Raw genomic sequence first — 5,283 nt, forward strand, 5'->3', positions numbered from 1 at the left:
TGGGTTATTTGATATAGTGAGTCATATGATAGTATGTCACTAAAAGTAAAACTATGGTATGGCATAACACAAGTGATACAAATGTTGTGGTATAGTGTGTCCTAAAAAACCTGAAAAAAGTCACAGTGTAGGATGCCTCAAAGTCATAACATGTCATCATGTATTATATTAATAATACACTGAAGGGAAGATAATAATAAAGATAATTAAGGAAGCATTGAAGCTCCTCTCCAATCAGAGAACACCTCTGGGTCATTTCACTCGTTAGAGAAGAGTAAAGACGACCACTGTCTCACTCTGAGAGGACGGAGGATGTCATTTTGAGTCTTTTTATGGTTGTTTTGAGCTTTGGGGACATGTATAGTGCCTCTGGTGGGGTTTTAGTTATCTAGGGTCTCCATGTGTTTTTTTAAATTCTGGTTTTAGACGTTTTGTGTCTCTTTTTAGTCATTTTGAGTCTCCTTGTGGTCATTTAGTGTCTCCTTGTGGTCACTTTGAGTCTCCTTGTAGTCATTTAGTGTGTCCTTGTGGTCATTTAGAGTCTCCTTGTGGTCATTTAGAGTCTCCTTGTAGTCATTTAGTGTGTCCTTGTGGTCATTTAGAGTCTCCTTGTGGTCATTTAGAGTCTCCTTGTAGTCATTTAGAGTCTCCTTATGGTCATTTAGTGTCTCCTTATGGTCATTTAGTGTCTCCTTGTGGTCATTTTGTGTCTCTTTTTAGTCATTTTGAGTCTCCTTGTGGTCATTTAGTATCCTTGTGGTCATTTAGTGTCCTTTTAGCTCCACTAAACACTCCTGTGATGTAACATCGTCCTCTTTAAATAACCTGATATCTGCCCTTCAGTGTTGGCTGACATGTTCATTTGACTTTGTGAAATACCAAGGTTCCCGAGTCGCAGAGAGCATGTTTTCTGCACCGCTTGTCAACATGAATTTGCATTTTGCTCGTGACATTTCACCTCCTCTCTGCTCACGGCCTCATGGTTGCCACTGGGAATGGGGGGGGGGGGAATGTGCCAAAACACATCCCAATAGGGAGAGGGTGAAGGACCCCCAGGACGCAAAATGGTGATATTAATTTAATCCACGTTGTAGTTTTCCAATCAGAGAGAGAGAGAGAGAGAGAAGAGAGAGAGAGAGAGAGAGAGAGAGAGAGAGAGAGAGAGAGAGAGAGAGAGAGAGAGAGAGAGAGAGAGAGAGAGAGAGAGAGAGAGAGAGAGAGAGAGCCCTGCATTCTCTCTAGCGACCAGCAGGGGGTGACTCCACTGGTTGCAAAAAGAAGTCACTTTGTATGGAAGTCAATGAGAAAATGACCACTTGATTTATCACCTCAATAAATCCTTTTCTTTTCCTAATGAGTCTCTCAAAGTACTTGAGTATATGTAAATTACTCCCCTGGCCTCTCGGTATTCACTATTTGTCAATTCAGTGTCTGACATCAGTTCAAATCTCTCTTGTTTACTCATTGTGTTCCAACAACTGCCTCCACTTCTTATATACAGACTACAGTCAGGTATCAAGTGATGAATGAAGCTCAACAAAAGTATTGTGTGGATGTGACTGAATGACTGCACATGTTCAACAGCAGCCTGGTTTTGATTGAGTTGTTAAACAATGACGGTTGCATAACTGTTCGGCCATCGTTGTAAAGAGAAAGAAAACGTTTTGGTAAGTATGTTTTTTTGCTTTCTTGAATCATTTATAATTTTCTTAAAGCATTTTATTTAAAGAGGTCATATTATCCTTGTTAGAGTTTCCCCTCTCCTGTAGTGAGTAATACAGGTTTTAGTGCATGTTAATGGTCTGCAAAGGCTACAATCCCTGTGTTCCCTCCAGAGGGAGATCTTATGGCGCGTTTCCACTACATGGCCTCGCTCTGCCTCGCTCGGTATGGCTGGGCCTCGTTAGGACTGGCTCACTTTATGGCGCATTTCCATTACAGTTTAGGAACTGGCGCAGTATCTATAGTAACGCAGTGTAGGCGGGGCCGTGACATCATCTTCAATGAGAACCCCAGAAAAACAACACAGCCGTTAGCTGTTAGCACTCAGAGCTCACAGCTCCTCATATATGTTCAGAAACTAGACAAAAGTTAAACAAGTACAAACCACAGACTGCCTGTGTCATGGTGAATACAGTCGCTGCTCTATTTATGTCTGTATAGGCCGTTGTTGTGAGTGTGGACGGTCGGAGCATATACTGCGTTAGCTTAGCCAATCTCCATTTAGAAAACACGCATTTTAAAAGGTTTTTCGCCTGCCGTCTGTCTGCAGACTTGTCAAAGCATTAATTCATGGTTTTTACTAACCGGTATCAGTATGTTGTTACTTCGGCATCATTTTGAAACGTGTATTACAATTAAATCACGGTCAAATATGTCCATCTTGTTGTAGTTGTAGCCCCCTTGCCAGCGATGCTCTCTCTAGTTTAGCATACTCAGCCCGACTCAGCCTCGTTGTCTCTGGCCCTAGAACCACGATTTTATGAGGCCAGAAAAACTGTGAATTAGGACCCGCCGGCCGGTACTAGGCCAAGTGGAAACGCAACCAAAGACGGGCCGCTGACGTCACAGCCCTCTTAAACCGTGCTCCGCGCTGTAGTGGAAATGCGCCATTAGTGTCAAAGTATAGGATTTCATTAGGCGCTATTAAAAAAAGAAAGTCTGGTATCGAAAAATGTGTTGAACAAATCTTGGTTTAATAAAGATAATTAAGTTATTATAACGTCCACAAATATTTCCTAAATAATCAAGCTGTGAAAATGTTGAAACCTGAACATCAGCAGTAGAGGACTCTTTAAAGTAGAGACACTATACTGATATACACCTGAACATCAGCAGGAGAGGACTCTTTAAAGTAGAGATACTACATACTGATATACACCTGAACATCAGCAGGAGAGGACTCTTTAAAGTAGAGATACTAAATACTGATATACACCTGAACATCAGCAGGAGAGGACTCTTTAAAGTAGAGACACTACATACTGATATACACCTGAACATCAGCAGGAGAGGACTCTTTAAAGTAGAGATACTAAATACTGATATACACCTGAACATCAGCAGGAGAGGACTCTTTAAAGTAGAGACACTACATACTGATATACACCTGAACATCAGCAGGATAGGACTCTTTAAAGTAGAGACACTACATACTGATATACACCTGAACAACAGCAGGAGAAGACTCTTTAAAGTAGAGACACTACATACTGATATACACCTGAACATCAGCAGGAGAGGACTCTTTAAATTAGAGACACTACATACTGATATACACCTGAACATCATCAGGAGAGGACTCTTTAAAGTAGAGACACTACATACTGATATACACCTGAACATCAGCAGGAGAGGACTCTTTAAAGTAGAGACACTACATACTGATATACACCTGAACATCAGCAGTAGAGGACTCTTTAAAGTAGAGACACTAAATACTGATATACACCTGAACATCAGCAGGAGAGGACTCTTTAAAGTAGAGACACTACATACTGATATACACCTGAACATCAGCAGGAGAGGACTCTTTAAAGTAGAGACACTACATACTGATATACACCTGAACATCAGCAGGAGAGGACTCTTTAAAGTAGAGACACTACATACTGATATACACCTGAACATCAGCAGTAGAGGACTCTTTAAAGTAGAGACACTAAATACTGATATACACCTGAACATCAGCAGGAGAGGACTCTTTAAAGTAGAGACACTACATACTGATATACACCTGAACATCAGCAGGAGAGGACTCTTTAAAGTAGAGACACTACATACTGATATACACCTGAACATCAGCAGGAGAGGACTCTTTAAAGTAGAGACACTACATACTGATATACACCTGAACATCAGCAGGAGAGGACTCTTTAAAGTAGAGACACTACATACTGATATACACCTGAACATCAGCAGGAGAGGACTCTTTAAAGTAGAGACACTACATACTGATATACACCTGAACATCAGCAGGAGAGGACTCTTTATAGTAGATACACTACATACTGATATACACCTGAACATCAGCAGGAGAGGACTCTTTAAAGTAGAGACACTACATACTAATATACACCTGAACATCAGCAGGAGAGGACTCTTTAAAGTAGAGACACTACATACTGATATACACCTGAACATCAGCAGGAGAGGACTCTTTAAAGTAGAGACACTACATACTGATATACACCTGAACATCAGCAGGAGAGGACTCTTTAAAGTAGAGACACTACATACTGATATACACCTGAACATCAGCAGGAGAGGACTCTTTAAAGTAGAGACACTACATACTGATATACACCTGAACATCAGCAGGAGAGGACTCTTTAAAGTAGAGACACTACATACTGATATACACCTGAACATCAGCAGGAGAGGACTCTTTAAAGTAGAGACACTACATACTGATATACACCTGAACATCAGCAGGAGAGGACTCTTTAAAGTAGAGACACTACATACTGATATACACCTGAACATCAGCAGGAGAGGACTCTTTAAAGTAGAGGCACTACATACTGATATACACCTGAACATCAGCAGGAGAGGACTCTTTAAAGTAGAGACACTACATACTGATATACACCTGAACATCAGCAGGAGAGGACTCTTTAAAGTAGAGACACTACATACTGATATACACCTGAACATCAGCAGGAGAGGACTCTTTAAAGTAGAGACACTACATACTGATATACACCTGAACATCAGCAGGAGAGGACTCTTTAAAGTAGAGACACTACATACTGATATACACCTGGACATCAGCAGGAGAGGACTCTTTAAAGTAGAAACACTACATACTGATATACACGTGAACATCAGCAGGAAAGGACTCTTTAAAGTAGAGACACTACATACTGATATACACCTGGACATCAGCAGGAGAGGACTCTTTAAAGTAGAAACACTACATACTGATATACACCTGAACATCAGCAGGAGAGGACTCTTTAAAGTAGTATCTCTACTTTAAAGAGTCCTCTCCTGCTGATGTTCAGGTGTATATCAGTATGTAGTACATACTGATATACACCTGAACATCAGCAGGATAGGACTCTTTAAAGTAGAGACACTACATACTGATATACACCTGAACATCAGCAGGAGAGAACTCTTTAAAGTAGAGACATTACATACTGATATACACCTGAACATCAGCAGGAGAGGACTCTTTAAAGTAGAGACATTACATACTGATATACACCTGAACAACAGCAGGAGAAGACTCTTTAAAGTAGAGACACTACATACTGATATACACCTGAACATCAGCAG

This window comes from Trematomus bernacchii, unplaced genomic scaffold, assembly GCF_902827165.1.
Source record: "Trematomus bernacchii unplaced genomic scaffold, fTreBer1.1, whole genome shotgun sequence".
Taxonomy (NCBI): domain Eukaryota; kingdom Metazoa; phylum Chordata; class Actinopteri; order Perciformes; family Nototheniidae; genus Trematomus; species Trematomus bernacchii.